The 26975-nt window shown below is 44.2% G+C and overlaps 1 pseudogene; it reads left to right on the top strand.

Annotated features, from left to right (window-relative positions):
• Positions 1–1745: 1745 nt before the first annotated feature.
• LOC141096599 (serine/arginine-rich splicing factor 9 pseudogene) lies at positions 1746–3518 on the top strand (annotated as a pseudogene).
• The last annotated feature ends 23457 nt before the right edge of the window (positions 3519–26975 follow it).

The raw sequence follows: 26975 nt of genomic DNA, 5'->3' as shown, positions 1-26975 counted from the left end.
AGATGCTGTATGCCTTTGGTGAAAGTGGCTTTCTTCAGTACGAGGTGCTTCCAAACTTTGGCCATGAATAGACATTACGTCTTCTTCAAGTATCTCGTCAGGCAGTGACAAAGAAAGGCCAGATGCAATCGAGGGCTGATAAGAACCAAATAAATCATCGGAGTGACCAAGGTCGCGGTCCAAATTTTCCTCTTGCTGCCGATGGGTTGAGGAAATAGGAAGACTTTGAGGATTGGATGGCCCTGCGTTGTCTGTAGCGACACTAGACTGTGTTGGCAAGGACGATTGTGTACTGCCAGAACCAGTGGTCGAGGTCTTATCAGCCATCCAAGATGTTATCTGGTCATGCTCTTCCGGCCTCAAGACACGTTTTTGTTGAGTACTGGGAATTCTAGACAGGAGAAAGGTAGCTCTATCAATCCTCATCTGTCTACCTGTACCAGTGCCTTCTTGGGCACGACTGCTACGGCCACGACCTCGTCCCTTTGCAACCTCTTTTTTGGGAAATTGTGGTTTTTGTGACATTGTTGACAAATGCACAGTCACCGAGATGGAGTTAGGTGTTGCTGTAGGCGTCACTTTCTGGCGGGGTAAGTGTGTGTGCTGACACCTAGCAGTGAAGCTGCACACTAGTCCCTGCACTGTGCACTGCACTGTAAGGCTTGATCCTCCCTGCCTGCCTGCCTACAGTCTACACAGTACTCCTCTGTCCTCCTGGTAGCTCTCAGAAGAGCTGTTTGGGTTTAATATAAGGAATCTTGAAGTTTCCCTACACTAACTGACAATCCCTATGATCTGCTCAAGCATCTACCTCACCCTGCTCTATCTCAGATCTCTCAGGAATGTAGAGGAAATGGCGGTGGAAAAGGCTTATATACAGCCTCGCCTCTCATACATGACATAGGCATCACGATGGACAGAAGCCAATCATAGTCCTGCCACAACCAACATTACTGAATATGATTGGCTAAAATGCTTGTCCATCTAAAAAAGTTTTCTGACCTAACACGCTAGGCTGTCTCGGAAGCTTTGTAGGAACATAACAGATTCTATATTTGTGAGTCCCGAATCCAGTATACAGGACTCGGGATTCGTAGACTCGCTCAGACTCGCTCACAATCGCTGTGTGTTGACATAGGCTGTCTTGGAAACTTGTAGGAACATAACAGATTCTGTATAAGCGAGTCCCGAATCCAGTATACAGGACTCGGAATCGTAGACTCGCTCAGACTCGCTCAGACTCGCTGTTGACAGCGATGTGATATAGCGAGTCTAGCGAGTGAGAAAAAAAAACTCTGACAAAACTAGGATTGCCATTGACTTGCATTGGACTCGTTACTGTGCGAGTAATCACTGGGAGATTCGCCGAGTAACGAGTCCAGCGAGTCCCTTACTATTCGCCGAGTAACGAGTCCTAGCGAGTAGACTCGCCCATCCCTAGTTTCTATTTAAAGTCCAGCTGGTTTATTTCAATCCTCTTAAACCACCTCACAGGAAACTCAAATACAGCCTTTGTCAGGTAGAAAGTAAAACCTAAAGCAACAAGTCGATCCAAAAGTGCTGATTAGCACGCCTGGCTTAAGGGGGCTTTACGCACCGATTTTGTGACGCAGCAGCGATATTGCTAGCGATATCGCTACATGTGATACTTACCTCTGACCGGCTCCCCCGCTGACTATCGCTGATCATGCGAGAACGTCCTGGGCCGTTTCTCGTCGGCGGCTTCCTGCTGGCACCGACGAGCGATGCGTGGACGGAGGACGTCATCAAGGCCGCGTCTGACAGGTAAGTAACGACCGCTGCTGCGTCGCTGCTGAGATCTGCCTGTTTGGCAGCTCACTAGCGACCATTTAGCGATGCACCAGCAATCCTGACCGGGTCATATCGTGGTCGGGATCGCTGGTGCATCGCTAAATGTAACGGGGCCCTTAGAGTCCAGCTCCTGAGTCCTTTAGCAAAGGCAAACAATACAAGAGATCTTCACACCTCCATAGGCATAGACATCTGTGAGAAAACAGGTCTCAATTTATAAAGTGAACAACACCCAGGGGTGGAGATATGGTGAGCAGTTGTCTCTCCCAATTCTTCAGCTGCTCACAATCAAATTGCTATGGCCGATTAACCACTTTTAGTCCTATATGTGCTAAATTATTTCTCCATGTTTAACTCTCATCCACTAGGTGTCCTACAGCCAACTTACACTGTATATAAGATTGCTTTATTAGTTTGAAAACTACCTTTAAATTTACAGAGAATTACTGTATATTAAAGATGATGTTAAAAATGCATTGCATACGGATTTGCAAACGCATTTCATATTGGTGTCATACGGATGTCATATGGATTTTGGTTGAGAAAAATCACATTGTACTCGCTTGGCACTCATTCTACTTTTCTGGATCAACATCGGACCAATTTTTTTATATGCTAGCGTGACTCCAGCCCAAGTTAAAAAAAAAATAAATAAATAAAGGAAACATAAAAGTTAGAATCACTCTCCTTTTCCCATTAAAAATAAAATTAATTAAAAAAAATACATATATGTGGTATCACTACATATAGAACAGCCTGATCGAATTCTATAAATAATTAACCCTCTCAGTAAACACCACTGGTGAACACAAAATTGTGTTTCTTGGTTGTAGCAATACCACAAAAAATACTGTAAAAAGCGATGTGTCAAAAAAATACTGCTGGCCCAACCAGTCAACGTCTGACAAGATGAGCTATCAGGGTCTGAGGGGCACTACCCTGGGATACACCAGCAAAGGTTGAAGTGATATACCCTGTTCACACTATATGGCAGATTGACCACCCTACATGAGCCAACCTCCATTGCCACCTCCAACAAGTCAAGATCAGAGATATCAAGGTCCAGGGACCTCAGAACACTGGGTCTTCCATAACCCTAGCAAGCCCAGATATTGTCCCACCAGAACACCATTTACCAGGCCACCTAGTGACCTATTCCAGGGCTGGGGGGTTAGCGCTTGGGGAATGGGCGCATTTTTGTTGGCAATTTACCTTCCAATGTACGGGAGAAGGAGCTGGAGGAGTTGTTCGATCAGTATGGGAGGATCCGTACCAACGAGCTGAAGAATCATAGACGCGGTGCCGCACCATTTGCCTTCATCAGCTTCCCAGATCCGCGGGATGTGGAGAACGCCATGAGTGGAAGCAATGGATATGAGTTTGCTTCTCGTCGATTACGTGTGCAGTTACCCAGGTCAAGCCGGAGACAAGAGGGAGGCTATGGAGTCCTCATCTCAGAGCTTTGCCCCTCGGGAAGTTGGCAGGATCTAAAAGATCATAGGATAGAAGCTGGAGATGTCTGCTATGCTGATATGCACAAGGATGGCACAGGGATTGTGGCATTTGTTCGCAAGGATGACATGGAATATGCTTTGAGGAAACTGGATGATACAAAGTTTCATTCTCATGAAGGTGAAACCTCTTACATTCATGTCTCTGCTTACAGGAAAGATATATATCTTTGTACAGTGTTAGCCAGTAGATAGAAGAATATTTAGAATTGAGAGTCCTCAGTGGTTGATACCTTTTAATGGCTAACTGAAAAGATGGTAAAAAATTGCAAGATTCAAGACTATTCAGGTTTCTTCATCAGGCAAAGTAATACAGAACATGTGAACGTGGCCTAAGTGTCTAACTAGAAGTCCATGATAAATATCTTGATGAATTTAAAAAAGATATTTGGGACGATAAGGTAGAAATTATCTCAATCACAAAGTTTAAAATACAACAAAAAATAAAAATTTGTGAAGTGCACACTAAGGCTGGTTTCACATTTGCGTTTTTTGCGCTGCGTTTTTGCGCATACGTGTGCATGCATTTTTTCCCCTATATTTAACATGGGTGCGCATATGTGCGCGTTGGCATGCGCACGTATGCGTTTTTCGTGCGCTGCGTTTTTTTCCAGTGTGCGTCCTTTCCAGACGCTACATGTTGCATTTTTTGTTCCGCCCAACCGCTTAAAAAAAACGTATGCGCACTTTTTGCGCAAAAAATTACCATTATGGTCTATGGGTGCGCATATGTGCGCATTGGCATGCGCAAGTATACGTTTTTTTGCGCATGCATTTTTTTGGTGTCCATTGGTTAGACTAGTTGTAAAAATCCCCACCTAAAAAAAACTTCATGTCTATATTATAGGATGTGCCTGCCAGCACTGTACCATAACTATAGAGACAGCCTGGAGAGCAGAAATACTGCAAAAGAAGAGCCAATTTTCAATTCCAGCTTCAGCGGCAAGAATGTGAGTATTATTACATCTAAAAAATGTATGCCTGTCCTTTTAAATTGTATATGTACTAATGCTTTGTATTATTTTTACATGCAGTATGTCTTCGGAATCGGAATATTCACCATCCCGGCAGGAACTGGCGCAAGCAGACCGTGAGGTGATTATTTTCGTGCGTTTGGTAAGTATATCTGCTGCTTCTCAAAATCTCTAACGTTTGTTGTTTTTTTTTTTCAGACATCGTCATCTCCAGCGGACGCGACTAGTGAGGGCGAACGGCTTGAGCAGCCAAGCCAAATCCCGGTGGTGATACAGAATGTAAGTATCAAATGATTTGTAATGTTCTTTATTTTTTATCTTCTATATTTCCTCTTTTCTGGATTTTTTTGTAACTTTTTATTCACACAAAATTCGAATATTCTAATGAATGTGTTTTGTCTAGGTTCCACAACGGGATGAAGACGTCTACCTGGATAATGTAGATATGGCAGATGGCTAGCACTCGACTAGTGTAATGAATAAACGGTGCTAGTGAAAGGGAGCCTCTGGTCCCTTAAATGTAAAGTCAATATAGAATCACTGCACACGAAAATGATGCTAAAGTGAGCTTTTTATTATTTAATTGATGGTGATGAAGCGACAGCTGATGTTTCGGCTTAACAACGGACTTTATCACATAGTCGCCCTTTTGAAGTAGAGTTTTGGTAGTCACCGGTTGATAGTTTATCACTGCTAGGCAATATTTCAAAAAAATGCGGATTATCCAATATAGCCAATAGTCCAGGTGCTAGAGGAGCAGAGATCCTGTTGGTATGGCAAAAAAACATTAGTGGCGCAGTGGGGGATGCAGGCACCGCCGTGCCTCAGCAGTGAATGGATAATGAGCACCTTATCCGCCTGGTCCAGGAGCGTGCCCCATTGTGGGACAGCCGTGACCGGCTGTACAAGGACAATGTGGTGAACCGGCGGCTATGGAATGAGGTGGCCACAGCGTTGATGGATGGCTGGGACAGTGCCACTGCATCCTCCAAAAAGGCGTTTAGTAAGTATTTCCCTGCTCTGTTATGCCGCAGTGACTATTGTCCTTGATGGCACTGTTGGGTTTCGTGCTAGATATATTCTAGCAGGAAACCCAACAGTGTCATCTGGCTCAATAGTGACTGCTTTGGGTATTGTATTGCTGTCTTGTGCCACAGTGACTATTGTCCTTGATGGCACTGTTGGGTTTCGTGCTAGATATATTCTAGCAGGAAACCCAACAGTGTCATCTGGCTCAACAGTGACTGCTTTGGGTATTGTATTGCTGTCTTGTGCCGCATTGACTCTTGTTCGTGATGGCACTGTTGGGTTTAGTGATAGCATATGTCGTGCATCAAACACAATTGTTAAATGTTGTTTGTTTGTTTTTCCAACAGTGGACAAAGTCCGAACACGTTGGCACTCGATCAAGGACCGCTTCAACAGTGATGTTCATGCTGAGGGCCAGGTTCGCAGTGGTTCAGTGTCAAGGACAAGAACAAGATACCGGTACTATCAAGCGTTGCAGTCCCTAAGACCGGTCCTTGCCACTAGATTGTAAGTATTATTATTTTTTGGTTTTATTTATATTAATCTGTGTTTTTCTAATCCACAGCTGATGCTTCGTGTAAAGGCATGATAATAATGATTTTCCTTTCTTCCACAGCACCTGGAGCTGCACCCTGCAACCTGGCCCTGGAGCGGTCCTTCATCGGACGTCCTCTGACCCGTCCCAGCGATCCGACAGCCAGGAAGCACCTTGCAGGTCAGCCACACAGACAGCTGGTGACCAGGAAGCTGGTCCATCAGGTGTTTCCCTGTCCCAGGTCTCTGCCACTGGTTATGCGGGCACTACCCGCCAGCGGCAGGGGGCCTTGGACAGGAATGTCTTGCCCGAGTTTATGCACTTGAGCGAGGCCTTTAATGCCAGCCTCAAGTCGCTGTCAGACAGAGTGGAAAGCGGTTTTTCACTCATGGAACATGGTTTTAACCTCATGGAACACCGCTTCCATTCTGTCGAACAGCGCCTTGACCGTCTGGAGGCCGACCTCAACAGACCAGCGCACCATTTTTTTAGTAAGATTGAAAAGGGCATGGCAGAACACCTTAGTCCTGAGCAACAGCTGAGTGTGCTGCAGGCCTGCAACAATGCTTTCTTGCAGGCTATGCAGCATAATCGGTTCGGGCAGCAGTCAGTGGTGTCATTTCCCACTGTGCCACCATTGACTCGCTTCACCTCACTACCGACTTGTGCTGCATACCACTGTACGGACACCTCTATTCAAAGCCAGGACACCCACCATTACACCATCACAAATCTGAGTGCTGCTGGTCACTTCACCGTCACCACCATGGCAAGCGCTGCTCCTGTCTGGAGCACCACCGCCATCCCCATGCATGCTTGGAGCACAGCCACAGTAACCACTCCTCAAACGTGGAACAGCCCTGCCGCAAACACTACAATATGGAGTAGCCCTGCCACCACCACTCCGCAAACTTGGACCATCACTGCCGCCACCAGTCCTCATGCAAGGACGAGCACTGCCACTGCCACCACAGGGCATCAGCAGCAGCCACAGCAGCAGCAGCATGCACAGCAGCAGCCACAGCAGCAGACGGGGGACCCACATTCCTTATTTGCCCAAAGTTCCAGGCGGCGCCAACAATCAAGGTGGGCATTGGGCCCAAGTAGGTCCAGGCAGGCCAGTTTAAGGAGACAAACAGTTAGGACCACTGTAGCTGAACCTTTGTCCTCTCCTCCTAGTGTGTCTAGTTCCATTCCCATAACTGGACTCCCTTCCCCCACAAGTTTTGTTGCCCCTTCCCCTAGAACACCTTCATCGACTATAAGCTGTTCATCTTCACTGCACACCCCCAACTTGCAACCATCTGACCTCAAACGCAGAAAAAAATAAAGTTTTTTATAATTTTTTTGGTTAAAAATAAATTTAAATTTCTGGCTCACCATAACAAAGTTTGATTAATGTTTTTGGCGCCACCTACACACACTGCGCCATACACACAATGCGCATTAAACTTTGCAAGGTGTCATAAAAAGTGTTTTGAGGATTGGCTGTTTTTACCATCCTCATTTCACTTATTGTGATACTAGGCAAGGGGGATTATTGATATACCTTGTAATTAACAACATACTCTTATTACGTGTCTGTTGAATCCACTGATGGGTAAAATACACATCATATGTTAAATACCAAGGCCTAGTATACTAACTAGAGTTTACCGACTAGGATCTGGTTTCATGAAACACAAACTGGTGAAACTCGGGCAAAAAAAAAGTCGAGTTTCGTTCGAAACCCTACCACAATGTTAGTTAATGGGAAATAAAAGTCGGCATTGAGCGGATTACATTCATCCACTCAATGCAGACTTTTATTCCCCATTGACTTGCATTGGGGTCGGGTTCTGAACGAAACTCCGACTTTTTTTCCACTAGTCGGACCAGTTTCATTTGAAACTAATTTGGTTTCATGAAACCCGATCCTACCAAAATCGCTCAACTCTAATCATAACTATTTATCAATCATTGCCTGGTTAATACACATATCATATTTAACCTGCAGCGTTGCTTACGTACTAATATATTTCACGCAGACTAGCGATGATGCAGTTTAACTCATATGTGTATTTACCTGCCCAGGTGAGAGAACATCATGAATTCACAGGTATATATGGAAAGTTTTTTATTTTATTGGAGTGTAAAAAACATAGTGCACTCGGTACTGGTATCAAAACAGGTTTTTTTTATTAACATACACACACGAAAACATTTTTACACCATTTCATCTTGCCAGTGCACCCATCCTACATCAGAGAATAAAGTAGGCCGCAAATTGGTCCCTCATTTAGCCACCTACAACGGATGACGTGAGAGGGTGCTGAGTGAATTCAGGCAATGGGTTAGGAGCAGCATCATTGAGTTCAAAGGTCGGGTGCTCTTTAGCCATCACAAAATTATGTAGAACCACACATGCCTTCACCACCTCATCCATTGTTTCAAGTTTCAGATTAATGGCTGTGCCGAGAATTTGCCATCTGAAGACAAGAATCACGAAAGCACACTCTACAGTTCTTCTGGCCCTGGTCAACCTGTAATTAAAGATTTTTTTGGTGTGGTCCAAGTCACGGCTGGAGTAGGGTTTCAGTAGGTTTGCGCACATTTGAAAAGCCTCATCCCCAACTATTACAAAAGGCAGTGGCAGAGCTTCGGTGTGGGGAAGAGGCCGTGGCATAGGGAAATTAAATTGGTTGCCATACAACCTCCGGCCCATGTCTGAGTTTTTACAAGCCTGGGAGTCATTACCACGGTCAAATGCTCCAATGTCCACTGTTACAAACATACATCCGGCATCCGCAATGGCCATGAGTACCATTGAAAAGTACTTTTTGTAATTATAGTACTCAGATCCCGTTCTTTTGGGTTTGATGATCCGTATGTGTTTACCATCAACAGCTTCCAAACAGTTGGGGAAATTGAAGACTGTCCAGCATTTGTCAGCAATTTCCATCCACTTTTCAGCAGTAGGCAGGGGCATAAATTTGGGACAAAGAACGTTCCAGAGAGCCCGGAAGGTGTCCGCAACAATTCCAGACAAGGTGGAGATTCCAATACGGTACTGGAAGTGTAGTGAAGATAGGGTTTCTCCAGTCGCCAGGAATCTACGAAACAGAGAAAGAAGTAAAATTAATATTTCTGTATTTTTTTGGGGTGAGGACAAACAATGTACAAAAAAACGCAAACGCACTAAAAACGCATACAAACGCTTACAAACGCTGCGTTTTTTTCCTGCATGCGCATAAAAATGCTTGAAAAAAGCGCAGCGTTTGTAAGCGTTTGTATGCGTTTTTTCATGCGTTTGTGTGCGCAAAAAATGCACCACAAAAAAACGCAAGTGTGAAAGTATATGCTTTTCCTCCTTGACTTCTGATATCATTATCTGGCACAGAAGCGGCTAGTTTTCTACAAATTATTATCTAAGCTTAAAAAATACAACATACATAATTTGCCAAAGACTGCCCCCTGCAGTACTACGTAGCATAAAATAAATGAGGAGCAGTTTTTCAAGAGAAAAAATACAGAGATAGACAGACAAATTAGATAAATAGTTTAGATAGATAGATAGATAGAAACTAGATAGATATAGATAGATGATAGATAATAGATAGAAAGATAAATAATCTTTATTTATATAGTGCCAACATATTCCGCTTTACAGTTTAACAGTTTCAAACACAACAGTCATAAGTATCAATGTTAACAATAATTCAATAATTAAAGCAAAATAAGACGACCCTGCTCGTGAGAGCCTACAACCTACAATGTGGTGGGGGAGATACAAAGTACAGGTGTGTATTTACAATGATGTATTTACAATGATGGTCCAGCCATCTTGGGAAGGTGGGGGATAAATGGAGATAGTGAAAGGGCTACACACACACACATAAAATGACTTTGATTAGTGAACGTGATAGGCCGCTCTGAACAAATGTGTTTTAAGGGAGCGCCTAAAACTATGCAAATTTTGCCTGGTCCTAGTTTCTTGGGGTAGAGCATTTCAGAGGATTGGTGCAATGTGGGAGAATTCTTGAGAGTCGGGAGTGGGAGGTACGGATTAGTGCAGTGGTTAGTCGAAAGTCGTTTGCAGAGCGCAGCGATCGGCTAGGCCGATAGACAGAAATGAGAGAGGAGATGTAATGGGGTGCGACTGGCGAAGAACGAACGCGTCTGAGTACCGATTAGCCAGATGGATTGACCCTGGCTGCTGCATTAAGGATGGACTGGAGAGTCAAGTGAGGAGGATGCCAATTAATAAAGCATTACAGTAGTCCAGGCGAGAGTGAATCAGGGCGACAGTGAGGGTTTTTGTTGTTTTCATGTTGAGAAAAGGGCGGATTCTAGAGATGTTCTTTAGGTGTAAGCGGCAAGAGCGTGCAAGAGATTGTACACTCCCTGACAGAAGTTATGTCGCTTATCCATGTTATGTAAATAAAAGCTAACAACCTGATGTTAAATTCATCCATTGGTTGTATAAATTATTCTTTTGAAAGCTGAAACCCTCCAAAATGTGGTATAGGTTAAGAAAATAAATTGTCATCAATGCAGAAATATTGATCATTTAATGGACACAGAATGGTCAGATTTTGGCAAGACAAAAGTTTTGTCTCCTGGTCATATAATGCACCCAATCCTAGTTTACATCCTCATCTGTGCTCAGTAAATGATTGGTTAATTAGTGGGTGTGTATAAAAAGAAACCCAGCACCCCTGACCTTCACTTGAACTGCAACTTGAGCTCTGACAACATGCCAACAATCCAGCCTGCGACCAAAGCCTGGATTATCAAGAGGCTGAAGACCAGATCCACTGCAGAGGTGGCTGGCACCTTTAATGTGTCTCAGCGTCAAGTACAAAGAATTAAAAAAAGATTCAAAGAGACTGGAGATGTGTTTGACAAGCCCAGGTCCAGCAGACCCCACAAGACAACTCCTCTGAGGAATGTTTGTTGGTTAGAAAATCCAAAGCAAGCCCCTCTTCCACTGCAGCAGAGTTCCAACAGGCCTGGTTACCTCAAGTCCCTGTGTCAACTAGAACAGTTTGTAGGATTCTGTCTCGAAATGGCCTCCATGGTCGAATCAGTTCCCAGAAGCCAGCACTAAACAAAAGGCAAATAAAAAACCGTGTGGCATTTGCAAAGTCCCACAGCCTGCTAAACAGATGGATGCTGGAAAAGTGGCAGAAGGTGGATTTCGCTGATGAATCTTCAGTCGAATTACACCACAGCCACCGCAAATACTGCAGGAGACTTACTGGAGCCCGTATGGATCCAAAATACACCCAGAAAACAGTTAAATTTGGTGGTGAAAAGATTATGGTCTGGGGTTACATTCAGTATGGGGGTGTGCAAAACATTTGCAAGGTGGAAGGCAATATCAATAGCCTAAAATATCAAGAAGTATTAGCTACCTCTTATATACCAAATCATAAAAGGGGTCAAATTCTGCAGCAGGATGGTGCTCCATCTCATACATCCATCTCTGCAACAAAGTTCCTCCAGGCAAAAAAGATCAAGGTGCTCAAGGACTGGCCAGCCCAGTCACCAGACATGAACAGCATGTTTGGGGTAGGATGAAAGAGGAAGTTTGGAAGACAATGCCAAAGAATCTAGATGAACTCTGGGAGGCATGTAAGACTGCATTCTTTGCTATTCCTGATGACTTCATTAATAAATTGTATGAATCATTGTTGAACTGCATGGATGCAGTCCTTCAAGCTCATGGAAGTCATAGAAAATATTAAATATGACTCTAATAACACCACAAATTCACTCACCAATGTTATGCAACATATATTTGTATTTTAAGTTAATTATTTGTTTGAATATCACATTACTTTCTGTGGCCGACAAAACTTTTGTCTTGCCAAAATCTGACCATTCTGCGTCCATTAAATGATCAATATTTCTGCATTGATGGCAATTTAGTTTCTTAACCTAAACCTAAACCACATTTCGGAGGGTTTCAGCTTTCAAAAGAATAATTTATACAACCAATGGATGAATTTAACGTCAGGTTATAAGCTTTTATCTACATAATATGGATAAGCGACATAACTTCTGTGAGGGAGTGTATATGGGAGGTGAAGGAGAGATTTGTGTCAAACATAACAGCCAGACAGCGCGCCTGCTGCCGGGGTGTTATTATGGTGCCACCCAAGGAGAGGGAAATGTCAGATTTAGGGAGGTTAGTAGATGTGGGAGCAGAAGAAATTTAATTTTGGAACGTTTGAGTTTCAGATAGAGAGCGGACATGATGTTGGATACTGCGGACAGACAGCACTGGCATTCTGTAGTACAGTGGGGGTAAGGTCCCGAGATAGATATTTACTAACAGAATAAAACAATGAAGCAAGTGTGAGCAGGTGCAAGTTGCAGTGACTAATTTACAGTACCGGTCAAAAGTTTGGACACATGTATTTATGCAATATTTGTTCTTGTTCCTTTTATACAGTTTATATTGTAGAATCATGCTGAAAGCAGAAACAGCGAACAAACATACTATATATGGCATGCCTGCACAACATACGGCCTGCACAACATACGACCTCCACAACATGCGGCCCGCCAAGGCATGTTGTGAGGCCAGGGGACAATCGGGAGACTCCAGTTTTCATCTTCCTATATTCAACTGTATTTGTGTCTATCAGATGTAAATACAGTTGAATACTTAAGCACCGAGACAAAAGGAAGAGCAGCAATAGTCAGTCCCCACCCCGACATTCAGCGGTGTGATGAGCTAGTCACACCGCTAACCTCATCACAATATTGCTATCACTGGCATGCACCACAGAGGTGGCAAAGAAGCAGCCCGGAATAATAAATGCTCCTTGACGGAGCCATAAACTTGATAACCAGATTATTTAAGGAATGGCAGGGTGGGGTGTTTTGGTGTTGGTGAGGGCACACTATGGAGTAATGGGGGAATTGTGAAGGAGAATAGTAGACAGAGGGGCCATGTAGTGGATATTGTGGAGAGGGACACTGTGGGGGAACATTAAGGAGAGAGTCAGTGTGGGGGGAACATTATGGAGAGGGGCATTGTGGGGGGAACATTATAGAGAAGGGCAGTTTGTTTAATATGTGTTTCATTACCCCTTTTTACCATATATGTTCTTTTATGGTTTTGCTGACTTCATTGTGAAGTTTGCACATTTCAAGAAGAACAAGGAAAACCACTGAATGAGCAGGGCCACCCAATATTTTCATCAATTCTGAACATAAACAAAATAATGCAGCAGCACACTGTGTATGCCAAAACATATGCAAACAATGAGTATATTCATTTTGAACTACATTACTGCCATAAAGACTATACTATAGGAGTAGTGCTCAGTAGAGAGGAGCAGATCAATTCACAGGACACTGGTTGAGCATCCAGGTCACTGGTAAACGGCTACTAAATGGGAGGCCTGTGAATATAAACATGCCAAAGGTAAATGAAAAAATTCAATGTATGAAATCTGAACTTTATTACTGCCATTATACTTCACAAATTGGCCAATTCATGTATACCCATAACCCACTAGAATTGGGTCATATGTACTATGGGTGACTGAAATGCCATAGGTTGGGGGTGTCCCAGATAAATATTTGTCAAGTCACCATGAACACATGCCCTCATATATTATTTGGTGGTTTATCTGTATGTTCAGTTTAGTAATTACATTGTTCTCATCACATTTCTTTGCACATCAATGCAGCCGGAAACATGACATTGCATGCATTTCCAATTCCTAGGACCCCTTCCAATCTAGTTTTCTGGGTGCGTCATTGAATTTAAACATATATTGCCAAAATAATAATCAACATCCACAAAATACTCCCTTTCAGAGTTGGACTGGCCCACCAGAGAACCGGAGAATCCTCCGGTGGGCCCTGGCTTCTTCTTCAGGAGAGTTCATAGTGCAAACCATGAGTGGGGGAGAAACGTGGGCCCTCAGAATCAAATCCTCTGGTGGGCCCAATGTTCTTCAGTCTGTCACTAGCCTGGACCCTTAGGCTGCGTTCACATGTTGCGTTTTTTTCGTGTTTTCGCGGCGGATTTTAACGAGAAAACGCAAAAAACAGCATCCCATGCAATCCTATGGGATTCCGCAATGCTGTGCTAATGCTGCGGATTTTCCCGCGGCGGAATCGCATCGCGGAAAAATACGCTGCATGCTCATTAATTTTGCGGAATCGCCGCCATTCTGACCACATAGGAATACATTGTTCTGCTTACTTTCCGCATGTGGCTGTGCCCACCATGCGAAAAGTAAGTAGAACATTTGCGGATGGTACCCACGGTCCGGAGGAGAGGAGACTGTCCTCCAGGCTCTGGGTACCATATCCCTGTAAAAAAATAGAATTAAAATAAAAAAATCGGGTTATACTCACCTTCCGGCGTCCCGCGCAGCCTTACCGACGCTCCTGCCAACTCCCGTTCTCAGTAATGCATTGTGGCAAGGACCTGTGATGACGTAGCGGTCTAGCAAGACTGCTACATCATCAAAGGTCTCGCAAGGCATTACTGGGAGCGGGAGCATCGCGAGGATCGGGGACGCTGCGTGGGACGTCGGAAGGTGAGAAAAACACGATTTTTTATTTTTTTATTATTTTTAACATTAGCATAGGCAGCCTCAATAGTAAAAAGTTGGTCACACTAGTCAAACACTATGTTTGACAAGTGTGACCAACCTGTCAATCAGTTCTCCAAGCGATGCTACAGATCGCTTGGAAAGCGCTAGCATTCTGCAAGCTGATTACGCTTGCAAATCGCTAGTTTTTTCGCGGGAAAATCACGGGAATTTAAAATGCGGTTTTTCCCGCGGAATGGAATTCCGGAATTCCCGCTGTAACTTCCGCCAGAGTACCGCAACATGTGCACTTAGCCTTACTGTTTATCAATGTGCCCACCATGCGAAAAGTAAGTAGAACATTTGCGGATGGTACCCACGGTCCGGAGGAGAGGAGACTGTCCTCCAGGCTCTGGGTACCATATCCCTGTAAAAAAATAGAATTAAAATAAAAAAATCGGGTTATACTCACCTTCCGGCGTCCCGCGCAGCCTTACCGACGCTCCTGCCAACTCCCGTTCTCAGTAATGCATTGTGGCAAGGACCTGTGATGACGTAGCGGTCTAGCAAGACTGCTACATCATCAAAGGTCTCGCAAGGCATTACTGGGAGCGGGAGCATCGCGAGGATCGGGGACGCTGCGTGGGACGTCGGAAGGTGAGAAAAACACGATTTTTTATTTTTTTATTATTTTTAACATTAGCATAGGCAGCCTCAATAGTAAAAAGTTGGTCACACTAGTCAAACACTATGTTTGACAAGTGTGACCAACCTGTCAATCAGTTCTCCAAGCGATGCTACAGATCGCTTGGAAAGCGCTAGCATTCTGCAAGCTGATTACGCTTGCAAATCGCTAGTTTTTTCGCGGGAAAATCACGGGAATTTAAAATGCGGTTTTTCCCGCGGAATGGAATTCCGGAATTCCCGCTGTAACTTCCGCCAGAGTACCGCAACATGTGCACTTAGCCTTACTGTTTATCAATGTGCCCACCATGCGAAAAGTAAGTAGAACATTTGCGGATGGTACCCACGGTCCGGAGGAGAGGAGACTGTCCTCCAGGCTCTGGGTACCATATCCCTGTAAAAAAATAGAATTAAAATAAAAAAATCAGGTTATACTCACCTTCCGGCGTCCCGCGCAGCCTTACCGACGCTCCTGCCAACTCCCGTTCTCAGTAATGCATTGTGGCAAGGACCTGTGATGACGTAGCGGTCTAGCAAGACTGCTACATCATCAAAGGTCTCGCAAGGCATTACTGGGAGCGGGAGCATCGCGAGGATCGGGGACGCTGCGTGGGACGTCGGAAGGTGAGAAAAACACGATTTTTTATTTTTTTATTATTTTTAACATTAGCATAGGCAGCCTCAATAGTAAAAAGTTGGTCACACTAGTCAAACACTATGTTTGACAAGTGTGACCAACCTGTCAATCAGTTCTCCAAGCGATGCTACAGATCGCTTGGAAAACGCTAGCATTCTGCAAGCTGATTACGCTTGCAAATCGCTAGTTTTTTCGCGGGAAAATCACGGGAATTTAAAATGCGGTTTTCCCGCGGAATGGAATTCCGGAATTCCCGCTGTAACTTCCGCCAGAGTACCGCAACATGTGCACTTAGCCTTACTGTTTATCAATCTGACTTACATTAGAAGGCTTTTCTCTAGGTCAGATCTTCTGGAGGAATGCCATTTTATGGGTTTTTTTTTTTTTTGGTGCCACAAGAGCCATTTGTTCTTTCCAACAATGTAAACAGGTGTTAAAAAAAATTGCCATTTTCCAACTTTTTTACCCTACAGTTAAGGTCTAGGATGTTCATTCTCACCTTAAACAAAGATATGTCTTGAAAAAGTTCACACACCAACTTTTCTACATTTCCTCCAGCCAAGAATGTAACAATCACGATAAGCATGAGAACCCAGGAGAAGAGGAAGCTGAATCCAACTCTGCTGCAAAGTAATATTCAAAAGGAGAATTTTAGAAAAAAAAACCTTTATATGTGGCATAAAATCAGGCTCGGACTGGCCCATAGGGTAACAGGGGAATCCCCCGGTGGGCCCCTTTGCAGATCTGGGCCCCCCAACCCCACTGTATGAGAAGTACTTGGCATAATTAAATTGATTCTGTATAGGAAAAGGCAACAACTCATCATTCATTAATCAAACTACCCAGTTTATTATTATATAGAGATATAGGTACATTTGTGAACTAGGGTAGTGTAATATTTGTATGTAAGTGGGCCACCAAAGTCACTGATACTGGTGGGCCCTTGGCATCCCAGTCCGACACTGCTGCCTTTCCCATTCTTTACGCTTGTTATAGGTTTTTTTTTGCTTGTAACATACACCATGAATTTTATGTGTTTCACAAACTTCTTTGTGGCGTTTGTTCCATGCATTTTTCCTACGGGAAAAAAACAATATGACAAAGCATGAAAAAATGTCACTAGATCGTGCTGCATTTTCGAAAATACATCAAGGACCAAATATCAACTGTGTGAAAAAAGTTACAAAAATTTACATTGTATGCAGTGCATTTTATTTTACTATTGATTTAGAGTCAACATCTGTACAAGTGTCATAGAGGGAGCAGAATGATTTGAAAAAATTTACATCAAATATTTATTTAAAGGTATACATATATACAAAGCAAAAAATATATGCTGATGATAACTAACAACAATATGAATGAGCAAAACAAAATATTTAAAGGAGGAGACATAAAATGCACAACACCTAAATCTTAACAAAAACCTCAAATAGTAACAATGCCATGTAAGTGATCAAATCATAATGGCTGAATCATGGGCAGCTATTCCTAAAAGAGGACAAAAAATGGTATAATAATTAGAACAAGTAGAAGTGTCCCCTAAGTATATTATGTGCTGAGCATGAGAAAGCAATGTGTATATAACATGATGTCATAGAATATATATCAAATTAGACTTAACCCCTTCACCCCGAAGCCTGTGTTCACCTTCTTGACCAGGCCAATTTTTTCAATTCTGACCACTGTCACTTTATGAGGTCATAACACTGGAACTCTTAAATGAATCCCACTGATTCTGAGAATGTTTTTTCATGACTTATTGTACTTCACAATATCGGTAAAATTTATTTGATATGACTTGCGTTTATTTGTGAAAAAAATCGTTAATTTGGTGAAAATTTTTCAATTTTCTAACTTTTCATTTTTATGCCCTTAAATCAGAGTTATGTCACACAAAATAGTTAATAAATAACCTTTCCCACATGTCTACTTTACATCGGCACAATTTTTGAAACTTTTTTTATTTTTTGGGGACCTTATAAGGGGTAAAAGTTGATCAGCGATTTCACATTTTTTCAACAAAGTATATAAAACCATTTTTTTTAGGGACCACATTACATTTTAAGTGACTTTGAGGGGTCTATATATGACATAAAAAAAGCAAAAGTGACATCATTCTAAAAACTACACCCTTCAAGGTGCTTAAAACCACATTCAAGAAGTTTATTAACCCTTCAGGTGATTCACATGAATTTTAGGAATGTGGAAGAAAACTTTTTTCACCAAAATTTTCCTTTACACCTTATTTTTTTTTTACTTTCACAAAGATAACAGGAGAAAATGGACCAATTCGTTGTGCAATTTTTTCTGAGTACGCGTTACCCCATATGTAGGAAAAAAATTACTGTTTGGGCGCATGGCAGAGCTCAGAAGGGAAGGAGCGCTATTTGACTTTTTGAATGTAAAATTTGCTGGAATATTTAGCGGATGCCATGTCACGTTTGGAGAGCCCCTGATATACGTAAATAATGGAAACCCCTCACAAATGACACCATTTTGAAAGCTAGACCCTTCAGAGAACTTATCTATATGTGTATTGAGCACTTTGATCCCCCAGATGCTTCACAGAAGTTTATAATATTGAGCCATGAAAATAAAAATCACATTTTTCCCAGGAAAATCTTTTTTATCCCCAAATTTTGTATTTTTACAACGGTAACAGGACAAAATAGACCCCAAGTATTGTTATCCAAATTCTCCTGAGTTCACCGATACCCCATATGTGGTTGAAAACTACTTTTGAGGCACAGTGCAAAGCTCAGAAGGGAAGGAGCGTCATATTACAATGCAGATTTTGCTGCACTGGTTTGAGTGTGCCATGTCACATTGGCAGAGCCCTTGAGGTGCCATAACAGCAGAACTCACCATAAGTAACCCCATTTTACCAATTACACCTCTCAATGAATGCATGAAGGGGTGCAGTGATTAAATTGACACCACAGGTGTGTCACATAATTTTATACCACTGGGCAGCGTAAAAAAAATAATTTTTACCACCAAGATTGTGTGTTAGCCCCAAATTTTACATTTCATACTAGGAAATGGGTAAAAATGGCACAAAAATTTGTCTCACAATTTCTGCCGGATGTAGAAATACCCCATACAGTCTGTGGCTGTACAGTTCTGTTTAGCCACATGGCGAGACTCTAGCGAGACGGAGCGCTATTTGCCTCATGGAGTGCGGAGTTTACTTAGAATAGTTTCCATACACAGAGCCACTAAATGGTCGAAAAGCCGAATACGCCTTAAGTGACCCCATTTTGGAAAGTTAAAATCCTTTTAACTCTGTGTTCAAATCAGTTCTACCATGCAACTTTTTCTGTTAAAAGGAAGACTGAATAGTATCACATTGGACAGTGGAAATGGTTCCCCCTACTTGTTTCCAGATCCTACCCTCGTTTTGATCAAAAAAGATGTACAGGAAAGCAGACTTCCCAACAAATTCAATACAACATGGTGCTCTAGTGGGAAGAACAAATCCAAAATTCATTCCAGAAGTTAAAGCTAAAGCTTTTCCGTATTCTTTATTCCTTCAGTTAAACAGCAATAGTGCATGCAAACAATCTTTATCTTGAGACATTATAACTGGCTAATGGAACTTTGAGTGTAATGCCTTATGTTTGTATGCACTACTTTCATTTAAAAGTACTCCTCCGTCTCCCATTTACATTTGTATCCCTTAATAAACTGCAATCATCATATTATATAGCACTGTGTGCTTACAATTGCTCATTTTGCCTTTCTACATAGATAATTCTACTCTTTTCCATTAGGTTTATCACATCACGTGATTAAAAACGGACTAGTTGAATCCTTCTAAGCTGTATATATAAACAGGAGGTCTATTTTTCCTGCATGAGTCATAAGTCACTGCAAAAGTCCCTGGCAGGAGGGAGGAGCAGAGCGTCTGGGTCAGAGGTTGAAGTGGGGACTGATAAATGCAGGGAAAAGAGACTTCCTGTTTCTACGTAGAGCAGAAAAAAGAGAATTCGCTGGGTAGAAAGGCAAAATGAGCAATTGTAAGTACACAGTGCTGTATAATATGGTGACTGCAATATATTAAAATGATAAAAACTTTGATGGGAGGAGGAGCAGGGCTTCTTTAATGAAAGAAATAAAGAATTTTATCAAGTGCTGGGATGTATTTTAGATTTTTCCTTATTGTTGTATGCACCTGCTAAGGTGATAGGTTCCTTTGCACTTGAAACTAATGATGAGTAGTAAAATACTAATGGGAAGAAAGGTGTGAGGTAAGGTGTTGGAATATGTTTGGTGCAACAACTCCATTCCTGTCTATGAGTGTTTAGTTGCTAGATATATATGCTGTTCATAAAGATAGAACATAAAACCTCCCAGAGACTCACACAGGAAGAGCATGTGACAGTATTTCCTGTTTTCCTGTGTCTGTGTATGAGAGAAGCAGCCTGCTGTAGATGCTGCAAAGATAGAGACACACAAATGATTTATTCCTGATCTATTAAGCTTATCATATATTGTTCCTGTTTGTTCCTGAATAAAGAAGCTCTGTTGTCACACGCTTGGAGAGTATTGTTTGATGCGAATCTACCTACAATGCATTGGGGAGAAGCCATCATGATAGCTTGCGACCTTCAAAACAGAGTGCCAGGTAAAGTCACAAATAAAACTCCATATTAGCTATGGAACTGCGAGAAGCCTAACCTGAAGCACCACAGGATATTTGGAAGCAAAACATTCAGGGGCGGACCTACCGCCCATGCAGCCGGTTCATTACATGGGGGCCCCGGGGGAGAGGGGGGGCCCCTCCAGCCTCCAGCCTCCAGCACCACATGGCTAATTATTCATGCAAACTAGCCATGTGGACTTGTGGAGCGCGAGCACCGCAGAGCCAGCAAAGAGAGGAGAGCAGTCCCCTTGCAGGAGGCAACGGGAGGGGTCTCACTTTTCCTGAGGCTGCGTGCCAGCGCAGCCCAGTGCAGAGGAGCCAGCCCTGAGGGCTGAGGTGAGGGATCATCAGAGATCAGCCAGCAGCGTCAGTGCCGTGGGGGAGGAGAGGAGGGAAGACAGACTGTCTGACTGTCACTCACACTGCCTGCCCTGTGGCGCCAGCCAGACGGTGGCTGCAGTTCAGCTGCAGGTCAGTGTGTGACATCACATGTCTGTCTGAGTCTGTGTGGCCGTGACCGGCCCTGCCCATAGCAGGAGCTCAGTCAGGAGGAATGTGCGGAGTGCTGACACTGTGACTGGAGAGTGGAGTGTACACAGTGTGGATCCTCTTGGTCTGGACTCTGGCCTGCCCTGCCTGCCTGCACAAGGTAAGAGTATTGGAGCTGAGCAGGACTGCGGGACTGGGACCGAGGAGGCAGGCATGATTTTGGGGGGCTCCTTGGGTGGGGGAGAAAAGTGAAGCATGGCAGGCATGATTTTGGGGGACTCCGTCCTGGGGGAGAACTGAAGCATGATGGCCTAGCTGCCCATGAATGGGGGGCCCCTGGCCTTGGGAGAAGCATGGCCTGGCTGCTCATGAATGGGGGGCCCTGGCCTGGGGAGAAGCATGGCCTTGGCTGCTCATGAAAGGGGGGCCCCTGGGGAGAAGCATGACTGCTCATGAATAGGGGGGCCCCTGGCCTGGGGAAAAGCATGGCCTGCCTGCTCATGAATGGGTGGGCCCCTGGCCTGGGGAGAAGAATGGCATTGGCTGCTCATTAATGGGGGGGCCCCTGGCCTGGGGAGAAGCATGGCATTGGCTGCTCATGAATGGGGGGCCACTGGGGAGAAGCATGGCTGCTCATGAATGGGGGGCCCTGGGAGAGATGCTTGGCTGCTCATGAATGGGGGGGGCCCTTGCATGGGGAGAAGCATGGCCTGGCTGCTCATGAATGGGGGGGCCCCTGGCCTGGGGAGAAGCATGGCCTTGGCTGCACATGAATGGGGGGGGGCCTGGGGGAGATGCTTGGCTGCTCATGAATGTTGGGCCCCTGGGAGAGATGCTTGGCTGCTCATGAATGGGGCGGCTCATGGGGGGAGAAGAAACCTGAGTCAGGCAGCCCACATAGGGGGAGAAGCAGCATAAACTGGGGGGGGCACATGGGGAGCAGCATAAACTGGGGGTGCCACATAGGGTGAGAAGCACTATGCCAAAAGTAGACTGCATTTGGGGGAGAACATTATGAAACAAAGGGAAATGGGGGTGCCTATACATATTACCTGGAGGCTGTCTTGGGCTATACAGTGGGGAAAAAAAGTATTTAGTCAGTCAGCAATAGTGCAAGTTCCACCACTTAAAAAGATGAGAGGCGTCTGTAATTTACATCATAGGTAGACCTCAACTATGGGATACAAACTGAGAAAAAAAAATCCAGAAAATCACATTGTCTGTTTTTTTTTCATTTTATTTTCATATTATGGTGGAAAATAAGTATTTGGTCAGAAACAAGCAATCAAGATTTCTGGCTCTCACAGACCTGTAACTTCTTCTTTAAGAGTCTCCTCTTTCCTCCACTCATTACCTGTAGTAATGGCACCTGTTTAAACTTGTTATCAGTATAAAAAGACGCCTGTGCACACCCTCAAACAGTCTGACTCCAAACTCCACTATGGTGAAGACCAAAGAGCTGTCAAAGGACACCAGAAACAAAATTGTAGCCCTGCACCAGGCTGGGAAGACTGAATCTGCAATAGCCAACCAGCTTGGAGTGAAGAAATCAACTGTGGGAGCAATAATTAGAAAATGGAAGACATACAAGACCACTGATAATCTCCCTCGATCTGGTGCTCCACGCAAAATCCCACCCCGTGGGGTCAGAATGATCACAAGAACGGTGAGCAAAAATCCCAGAACCACGCGGGGGGACCTAGTGAATGAACTGCAGAGAGCTGGGACCAATGTAACAAGGCTTACCATAAGTAACACACTACGCCACCATGGACTCAGATCCTGCAGTGCCAGACGTGTCCCACTGCTTAAGCCTGTACATGTCCGGGCCCGTCTGAAGTTTGCTAGAGAGCATTTGGATGATCCAGAGGAGTTTTGGGAGAATGTCCTATGGTCTGATGAAACCAAACTGGAACTGTTTGGTAGAAACACAACTTGTCGTGTTTGGAGGAAAAAGAATACTGAGTTGCATCCATCAAACACCATACCTACTGTAAAGCATGGTGGTGGAAACATCATGCTTTGGGGCTGTTTCTCTGCAAAGGGGCCAGGACGACTGATCCGGGTACATGAAAGAATGAATGGGGCCATGTATCGTGAGATTTTGAGTGCAAACCTCCTTCCATCAGCAAGGGCATTGAAGATGAAACGTGGCTGGGTCTTTCAACATGACAATGATCCAAAGCACACCGCCAGGGCAACGAAGGAGTGGCTTCGTAAGAAGCATTTCAAGGTCCTGGAGTGGCCTAGCCAGTCTCCAGATCTCAACCCTATAGAAAACCTTTGGAGGGAGTTGAAAGTCTGTGTTGCCAAGCGAAAAGCCAAAAACATCACTGCTCTAGAGGAGATCTGCATGGAGGAATGGGCCAACATACCAACAACAGTGTGTGGCAACCTTGTGAAGACTTACAGAAAACGTTTGACCTCTGTCATTGCCAACAAAGGATATATCACAAAGTATTGAGATGAAATTTTGTTTCTGACCAAATACTTATTTTCCACCATAATATGCAAATAAAATGAAAAAAAAACAGACAATGTGATTTTCTGGATTTTTTTTTCTCAGTTTGTCTCCCATAGTTGAGGTCTACCTATGATGTAAATTACAGACGCCTCTCATCTTTTTAAGTGGTGGAACTTGCACTATTGCTGACTGACTAAATACTTTTTTTCCCCACTGTATATATTATTTAGAGGCTATGCTGGGCTGTATATATTACCTGAAGGCTATGCTGGACTGTATCTATTACCTTAAAGCTATGCTGAACTGTATATATTACCTGGAGTGGAGGCTATGCTGGCCTGTATATATCACCTGGAGGCTGTGGTGGGCTGTATATATTACCTGAAGGCTATGCTGGACTGAGCTATTACCTTAAAGCTATGCTGGGCTGTATATATTAACTGAAAGCTATGCTGGGCTGTATACCATATTTTATTTGGAGGCTGTGCTGGGCTGTATATATTAAAAACTAGAGGCAATGCTGGGCTAATGGGCTATATATGTTATTTGGAGGCTGCAAGTGGCAAATAATAAATACAGCCCAGCAGCACCCTACAGATATTATATCCAGCCCTTCATAGCCTCAATATTAGATATACAGTACATTTACGGTGGGAAAATCCGCAGCAAAAATTGACATTGTGTAGATTTTTCCGCTCTAAAAAAAATGCAGCTTATCCGCTGTATATTTTAGTGGCACCATGTAACGCAAATCTAGCACAACTGCACTTGCCGCGACCGGCCGCAAGCCCGATAGAGAATGAATGGGGCTTGCCGGATCGGTGCCACAAGTCGCCCGTTAGGCGGCAGAGGTGCAGAAGTCTGCCGGATCTGCTGCTAGTAGGGGGGGGCCCGAAAAATTTCTTGCACAGGGGCCACTACAGTCTGTGTCCGCCCCTGAAAACGTTTATGTATGTTCCCAAAGAAGAACGTGCTAAGTGGGAATCGCATGCAAAGCAAGGAGTCCTGGTGGGCTATAGCGAAACTCAAAAGGGATACAGAATCCTGCACCCAGAGACCAACACAGTAACAAAAAGAGGAGATGTAGTGATTGATGAGAACTCTGTATCGCTCCAATTCCATGAAGTTACACCAATTATTCAACCTAAGAAGCAAGAACAAGAATCTCAATCACCAAACCCAGATGTCAAAAAAGAAAACAATGAAGTGTGGAGCCACCAAGGAAGACACAGAACAACCAAGTCAACCTCCAGTCAGGAGATCAGAAAGGCCAAACAAAGGAATCCCAGCTAGACGCCTTTCTTATATGCCAAACCATAAATTGCCAGGTATAACCCAGAATGCACTCACCAATTACAACCCATATCAACCATCATGAAGCTACATGAAGCCCCAATATATGTGAGCAACGACCATTAATATAAAAATACCGAAGTTTATTTATAACCATTAAAAAAGTTATTAGCAAAAAAGCAGTACAGAAACAACAAATGAGTGACAGATAGACTCCACAGTAGTGAAAACAATTGCTGCATGGCACGTGGCATGGTGTTTACCCACTAGTTCATATATCCAAATAGTTATAATCCTACTCAAGACCTGAAAACCCAGTACACCTATTTCGTGTAATCACACTTCCCAATGATTCCACATGGGGATTCAATGGCAGGAAAGCCAGCACCTCAGACACTCTATACATATTCTCTAATCCATCACTGATTCTCTACAGGAGATATACAGCTGGAGGAGTTGTCAAAGGACAAAGCGCCCTACGTATTAAATGCGAACAATTGGGAGTCACCATGAGCACATCACCTGGATCCCTGCAGCGTGAGACAATGAAGCTGGAGCCCTGTCACCAAACCCCGACGTGCACGTTTCGCCCTGCTTCCTCGGACACGGACATGCAGATAGTGCACACAGAATATAGACACGGGCCTGAGTCACAGAAGCAGGAGCTTAAACAATAACCGGGCGCCAGAGGAAAGAGGAAGCAGGTTCAAATAACCCCCACCTTACCCGGATTGACTGCTGGGATTTCCGGGTCAGGATATCCAAGTGTATAAAGGACCTGGGAGGGGGCGTAGCCACCCCGGTCAGGATATCAGAGAAGCTACAGGACCTTGGAGGAGGCGTGGCCGCCCTCCAAGAGTGCCAGAGCGCAAGTGCCGAGTCCTGGAGCCTCCAGCAGTGCGGGGAGCACGGCAGGACCGAAGGACAGGAACAGAGCAGTGGGCAGCAGGGGGCACAGAGGTAACAGTGGCGCGACCAGCCGCAGGGGGAGAGCGGCCAGTGGTGGTAGCAGTAAGTCTGGGCCAGATGGAATAGAAGTGAAAATGTATAAATCACTATATATAACTGTACAGTAATCACTTATATGTTCTGCAAGACTGATATCTCTATATATAAAACTGAATGTATGTATGTATGTATATTTGTATGTGTGTGTGTATCACCAACCAATCACTAAGCATCTCTCATTTCACCAGAGCTGGTTAAAAGAAGCTGAGCTGTGATTGTTTGCTATGAGCAAGTTTTCCCACTTGACAACACCTCAGCAGATACTGACATGGTGGGAGAAATCTAGCATCTCTGGGAACATAAGCTCCCAGCCATTGTCTGCCCCCCAAAAAGGAGCATAGAGCACACGACAAAAATGAATCCCCCCTCCTGTTCCCATATACCCATCACACACCCTCCATCCAATAGGCACATCTTCCCTCTTAAAGGGATCATTGGTATGGAAGTCAGAGCAAATCCATCCAGCGCTGTGGTTCTGACCCCAAGGTCTCTTAAAGGGATCATTGGTATGGAAGTTAGGGCAAATCCACTCTGTGCTTTGGTACTGACCCCCAGGCCTTTCTTAAAGGGATCCGCGGTATGGAAGTCAGGGAAAATCCATCCAGTGCTTTGGTTCTGACCCCAGGCCTCTTTTAAAGGGATCCCCAGTATGGAAGTCAGTGCAATTGCCTTCAAATGCTCTGGTAATGACCCCAGGCTCTCTTAAAGGGATCTCCTGTATGGAAGTTAGGGCAAATCACTCAGCGCTCTGATTCTGACCCCAGGGTTCTATTAAAGGGATCATTGTTATGCAAATCAGGGCAAATCCACTGAGCACTCTGATTCTGACACCAGGCCTCTCTTAAAGGGATCCCCGGTATGGAAGTTAGGACCATTCCACTCAGTGCTTTGGTTCTGTCCCTAGGCTCTCTTAAAAGGATCCCCGGTATGGAAGTCAGGGCAAATCCACTCAGCACTCTGGTTCTGACCCAAGGCCCCTCTTAAAGGGATCCCCAGTATGGAAGTGAGGGCAAATCCACTCTGCGCTTTGGTACTGACCCCAGGCCTCTCTTAAAGGGATCTCCAGTATGGAAGTTAGGGTAAATCCCTCAGTGCTCTGATTCTCACCCCAGGCTTCTATTAAAGGGATCTTTGGTATGGAAGTCAGGGCAAATCCACTCAGCGCTCTGGTTCTGACCCCAGGCTGATGGGATGATGTAGGATATTAGGGGTAGTAGTCCAGTGGCTCTGGCTGACGGGATGATGTGGGATATTAGGTGTAGTAGTTCAGCGGCTCTGGCTGATGGGATGATATGGGATATTATAGTGAATGTGGCTATGCAGAGTGGGCGGGGCTCTACACTCAGCT

The sequence above is a fragment of the Dendrobates tinctorius genome, unplaced genomic scaffold (assembly GCF_039654945.1).
Source record: "Dendrobates tinctorius isolate UK_male_01 unplaced genomic scaffold, ASM3965494v1 ptg000075l, whole genome shotgun sequence".
NCBI lineage: Eukaryota > Metazoa > Chordata > Amphibia > Anura > Dendrobatidae > Dendrobates > Dendrobates tinctorius.
This window is presented reverse-complemented; position numbering and strand designations above follow the sequence as displayed.